The sequence below is a fragment of the Diplotaxodon limnothrissa genome, linkage group LG7 (assembly GCF_057381915.1).
Source record: "Diplotaxodon limnothrissa isolate DT_005_m linkage group LG7, D_limnothrissa_male_GT1.1, whole genome shotgun sequence".
NCBI lineage: Eukaryota > Metazoa > Chordata > Actinopteri > Cichliformes > Cichlidae > Diplotaxodon > Diplotaxodon limnothrissa.
Genome location: NC_140602.1, coordinates 62,495,155 through 62,501,556, shown reverse-complemented (window position 1 = coordinate 62,501,556; position 6,402 = coordinate 62,495,155). Strand labels below are relative to the sequence as shown.

At 37.6% G+C, this 6,402-nt stretch overlaps 1 non-coding gene across 1 annotated transcript; it reads right to left on the bottom strand.

Annotated features, from left to right (window-relative positions):
* Positions 1-5,778: 5,778 nt before the first annotated feature.
* Positions 5,779-5,942, bottom strand: LOC146629479 (U1 spliceosomal RNA). Its single transcript, XR_014906460.1, has one exon. It is a non-coding gene; the product is annotated as a U1 spliceosomal RNA (small nuclear RNA).
* Positions 5,943-6,402: the final 460 nt, after the last annotated feature.

Below are 6,402 nucleotides of genomic sequence, written 5' to 3'. Positions count from 1 at the left end.
CTGAAGGACAGTAGATCTGAAATAATATGCCAGCTGTGCTATTTTTGCCCAAAATTCTATGAACACATTGAATGAAGGGAGCCATTTTTCCACAACCGTGAATAAATGTCTTTGTATATAATGTCCCATGTTTGTATCTCTCAAACCCCTGTGATGAAGTAAAATGAATTGTGCTATTCCTCTTTTTTAAATGTTGCCATTTGGAAGAAATGATATTCTTTCAGTTGCTGTGCAACATAAAACTTGTTCTTAACTTTAGAAAAGTATTTTAGAGTTTTTCTTACAATGGTAGATTGTTTACCTTCTCTAATGCTCACGGTGTTACCAGATTTTTAATTTTCACGTGCCAGTGAGACAGTTTGTGTGGAGTGTAATATGGATGATGATCTTGCCATCAGTGCCACCATTAATTCTTGGATGCCATACCTTCGACTTACTCATGGAAACTGATTGTTAAACGAAGGCTGAGATGATTCCTAAATGACTTTGTTCATTGGAATGAAAAAATGGATATTTGATAACTCAGAAGTGAAAAGGTTCTACTGTGCTGAACAAGTGTTTCGCAACTCTTGTACCCCCAATTTTTATGCTTGCTTTTTTTATGTTATTATTGTATTGTCTGTGAATGCAGAACAACAGTTTATGGTGTATAGAACTGATTCAGAATTGATTTTTCTTTCATTAAAATGGTTTCGTATAACACACATTTCCATCCATCAAAACAATAAAGGTTTACACCCTTATTTTGATCATTTTCAGGCCAGAGACAGTTTTTATTCCTCACGACACGTGTTCCATGAATTTGGTACTGTTAACATTAACTTTTATACCCAGCTGAATAGATCTGTAATTTATTACTTTGGTTTGATTTTTTTTTTTTAGTTTTCTTTTTTTTTTTTTTTTTTTTACAGGAAAAGATGGATAAGCTTGGTGTTAGTCCTTTCCACCAAGTTTGCTTTGTTAAAGCTGTTTTCTGCTTCCAGTATGTGAATATCAAATAAAGTCTTATGGATCAAATTATGCCAGTCTTTCATCACATGGATCACTTGTTTGTTTTTTATTTTGTCATCCCACATTCAAAGTTCAAACACTACAGATTTTAGACACTTTAGACCTAAAATTAATGTATATTTATTAGTCAAAAACATTCATTTGTGCTAGTAAACGTATAACAAGTGTAACAACCTGAAAGTCTCCATGTGGCAGTGAGAACAATGAGCTTAACAAGTAAGGTCCAGTTATTTGTTTTAACAAACATTTCAGGCACATCCTCTAGTCTATTTGTAGGATTGTTGGCTGTCCACTCAAGAAGTTCAGAATACAAAAAGCAGAATAAGAGATTTTTGACTACCTGACTTCTGTCTGTATTAAGAGTGGCCTTTGGTGTCTTATTTCAGTTGCTGCACATGTCAATTGATTTTGTAACACCAAGACTTTAATATTTGAGACTGCTATTAAGCAGGTCAAAAATGAAATTTCATGCTCATCTGAGGCTACATATATACAAACCCGATTTACTTCACACCACATCATTTTTCATATGTAGGAAAAGGTAAGTTCATCAGATGAAACTTAAAGGATCTTTGGCTCACGTCTTCATCTGGATCAGCGGTCCCCAACCCCCGGTCCGTGAGTCCTTTGGTACCGGGCCACGAGAGTTGAGGCTCAGGTGTGAAATGTCAAGTCAATGAAAGTAGAATAATGTTTTAATATATATTAATTTTATAGTATTTTGTAAACGTAAACAGGGGTGGCCATTTTTGGCCACGAACAAGCTGAGAGGGAGTTTTTTGTTTTTCTGTTACTGCACAAAAAAAAAACAAAGATACATAAAACTCATTGATACTTTTAATTATTGCTATGCATCTAACCTCCATCATGGTTAGAAAATAATTCAGTTTGCATGTTTTATTTGGAAAAAAATTGGGGTTTTGTGATTTTTTCCATTTATGAGTTCCTAGGATTATGTGATCTAACTGGTATTTAAAGGGTTAGAATTCTGAATTTGAATGAAATTTTGATTTTCATGAACAGCACTGATGCTAATCTAAAAAATCAAGTAAAAAAAAGTGGAAATTTTTCTTAATATATATGAATTTTATAGCATTTTGTAGTTGTAAACAAGGGGTGGCCATTTTTGGCCACGAACAAGCTGAGAGGGAGTTTTCATGTTTTTGCTCTCTCTGCACAAAAATAACAATGCATTATAATCAATGTTGATGTGAATCAATTACATGACCCATACTCTACTATTAATAATACAAGAAATTTCAGTAGCAACTCAATTATATAAAATTGCAAGATTTGAGGTTGTCTTCCAGCTAGTCGCAGTGGACAAACAAACTGGTGTTTAAAGGGTTAAAAATGTAAAAAGTAATAATTATTTTATATTTATGAAAAGAACTGAAGTTACTTAAAAGCTTTATGCAGATAAAATGGCAAAATAAACATGAAAATAACAGACCTAATCTGTTGGTGGCCACGAACAAGCTGAAAGGGTAGTGATTTTGAACAAAGGCAAGGCAAGGCAAATTTATTTGTATAGCACAATTCAACAACAAGGTGATTCAAAGTGCTTTACAGAGACATTAGAAACAAAAACAAATAAAAAGTATGATTTAAAATTGATTAAAACAAGCAAACAAACAAACTAACTAAACACACACATTTCACACCTGTTCGCGCGATCTGAACCCTTATCGTAAGGGGAGCTACCAGTCCTTCTGTGGACGAGCTACTTTCTATTTTAAATTCCCTGAATTTAAAATACTCTCTAGACCCAGTCTAGACCCAGCTGGGGAGCTACCCAGAGCTCTAACCCACTTAACAAACAAACAAACAAACAAACAAACAAAGCAGTATGTAAAATCAAAACAGATAAAATCAGAACAGTAGATAAAATCAGTAGTTAATGTAAGTTTTGAAATTTAAGCTTAACTAATTAACAAACAAACAAAACAGTATATAAAATCAAAACAGATAAAATCAGAAATAGATAAGATCAGTAGTTAATGTAAGTTTTGAAATTTAAGCTTAAAAGTGTGGATTTGGTGCTTTATTCAAATGCAGCTGAGAATAGGTGAGTCTTCAACCTGGATTTAAATAAACTGAGTGTTTCAGCTGATCTGAGGCTTTCTGGGAGTTTGTTCCAGATATAAGGAGCATAAAAGCTGAATGCAGCTTCTCCGTGTCTGGTTCTGACTCTAGGAACTGATAAAAGACCGGATCCAGATGACCTGAGGGATCTGGAAGGTTCATACTGGGTCAGGAGGTCACTGATGTATTTTGGTCCTAAACCATTCAGAGCTTTATAGGCCAGCATCAGAACTTTAAAGTCTATCCTCTGACGGACAGGCAGCCAGTGTAAAGACCTCAGAGCTGGACTGATGTGGTCCACTTTTTTGGTCTTAGTGAGGACTCGAGCAACAGAGTTCTGAATGAGCTGTAGTTGTCTGACTGATTTTTTAGGTAGACCTGTAAAGATGCTGTTACAGTAATCAAGCCTACTAAAGATGAATGCATGGACTAGTTTTTCCAGGTCCTGTTGAGACATCAGATCTTTTATCCTTGATATATTCTTGAGGTGATAGTAAGCTGACTTTGTTATTGTCTTAATGTGTTTTTCTAAGTTTAGGTCTGCATCCATCACTACACCCAAATTTCTCGCCTGGTTTGTGGTTTTTAGATGTATAGATTGAAGTTCTCTGGTGACCTGTAATCGTTTTTCTTTGGCGCCAAAGACTATTACCTCAGTTTTGTTTTTGTTTAGTTGGAGAAAATTGTGGCACAACCAGTCATTAATTTCCTCAATGCATTTACCAAGAGCCTGTACAGGGCCTCGGTCTCCTGGTGACATTGTGATATATATTTGTGTGTCATCTGCCTAGCTGTGGTAGTTTATTTTGTTGTTCTTTATAATCTGTGCCAGTGGGAGCATGTAAATGTTAAACAGAGGGGGTCCCAAGATGGAACCTTGGGGAACTCCACATGTGATACTTGTCTGCTCAGATGTGAAGTTACCTATTGATACAAAGTATTTCCTGTTTTCTACGTATGTTTTGAACCAGTTTAGTACAGTTCCTGAAAGACCTGTCCAGTTCTCCAGTCGTTTGAGTAATATGTTGTGGTCAACTGTATCAAATGCTGCACTGAGATCCAGTAAAACTAAGACTGGCATTTTTCCACTGTCTGTGTTCAGACATATGTCATTAAACACTTTGGTCAGAGCGGTTTCAGTGCTGTGGTTCTGTCTAAAACCTGACTGGAAGGCATCATAGCAGTTATTCTGTTTTAAGAAGTAACTGAGCTGTTGAGAAACTGCTTTTTCAATGATCTTACTTAAAAACGGGAGATTTGAGATCGGCCTGTAGTTTTTCATTTGTGTCTTGTCAAGATTGTCCTTTTTCAGTATAGGTTTGATTACAGCAGTTTTTAGTGGTTCTGGAAACACACCTGACATTAAGGAAAAGTCGACGATCTGTAACAGGTCTGACTCTAAAGTCTTTGAGACCTTTTTGAAAAAACTTGTTGGCAGGACATCTAAACAGCAAGAGGAGGAGTTCAGTTTACCTAAGATGTCCTCCAGGTCTTTGCTGTTAATCGGGTGAAACTCTTTGATGGTGTTTAAACAGTTTTTCAGTGGACACAGTACATATCCTGGATCTGCTGTTGATGTACCAACTGCTTGTCTAATCTTTTGGATTTTTTCTGTGAAGAATTTGGCAAAGTCATTGCAGGCCATGGTTGAATGAAGTTCAGCTGCCACTGGCACAGGAGGGTTTGTTAGCCTGTCAACTGTAGAAAATAAGACCCGAGCATTATGGCTGTTTTTAGTGATGATGTCAGAGAAGTAGGACCTTCTTGCACTCCTCAGTTGTAAATTATAATTGTGAAGTTTCTCTTTATAGATGTCATAGTGAACCTGGAGGTTTGTTTTTCTCCATCTGCGCTCAGCTTTCCTACACTCTCTTTTTTCATTTTTCACTAGTGTGGAGTTTCTCCATGGAGACTTTTTCCTTCCAGAGATAACCTTCACCTTAATGGGGGCAATAGTATCCATTACATTTAACAGTTTTGCATTAAAGCTATTGACGAGCTCATTGACTGAACCTTTGGACAGGTCAGGTGTTAATGGGAAGACCTGGTTAAAGATCTCACTACTGTCTTCAGTTATACACCGTTTTGTGATCACTGCTGTTGATATATTTGTGTGGGCTGAGATTTTACTTTCAAAGAAAACACAGTAATGATCAGATAAGCCCACATCAGACACAGCAATGTTTGAAATGCTCAGGCTTGGAGATCAGTAGGTCAAGAGTGTGTCCTCTATTATGTGTGGCCTCTGTTACATGCTGAGTCAGCCCAAAGTTGCCCAGAGTGTTACTCAGGTCTTTAGTCCCTTTGTCCTGAGGGTTGTCCACATGGATGTTAAAATCCCCAACAATAATTACACAGTCGAAATCAACACAGATCACAGACAGCAGTTCACTGAGGTCATTAATGAATCATTTCAATGTAAGCAGCTGTCTCCTGGAAGTTTTCAGTCTTTTGAATATGTGGCTTTACAGCTGAAGGCCCCATCCAAAGTTGTGTTTGTTAATGTTTACAGGCCTCCCAAATGCTGCACAGACTTTTTTAAATAAGACAGCATCCCCTCCTCCTCTCCTGCTTACCCTGGCCTCACTGATAAAACTGTAGTTAGGAAGCCAGAAGATTGCATGACGTCGTCATTGAAAATAAGCGCAAACATTCCCACTGATTTTTCTTTCAACATATGATGAGGGGAGAGCGCGAACGCAGTCCCCACTACCAGAAATTATGTAGTCGAGATTCCCACATTTGGGGAATTCGCAGGCTGTCAGCAAAGCCAGAGTGCAATGGCTGAGCCTCGGCCTGAGAGAACCACCTTCGTGATCATGGTATCTCTCCTACCAGGTAAGTATGAATTCTTTAGCTCACGTATGGGGCAGTCTTTCACACACAAACCCTGCACACTCACGGTGCTCACAATCTCAAAATCAACACAAACACAGCCTGTAGGAAGCTGGGACTACACACTATTTATATATACACATGAAGCAGTTTCCAACAGAGCCCCATAAGGTTATTTAGCTTTACAAATACCGGGAGAATTTCCCATCATGCATTGCTGTATCTGCGCAACAAGAGCTAGCTGAAAGATAACTTTTTTTCATCCATTTAACCTCCTTAAATCCACCAACAAACCACCAGAAGTTCAGCTAACTCAAATGTAAAGCACGCTGCTAAACGAGTTTGTCTGATACTCGGGAAAAAGAGGATAAACGCAAAAGTTTTCTAGTTGAAGTACAGTCACTTCCGGTCTTTTCGTTAACTGCTGCTAGGCAACCAACAGTTTCCCGCTACGGTCTCGGAGTATGAACA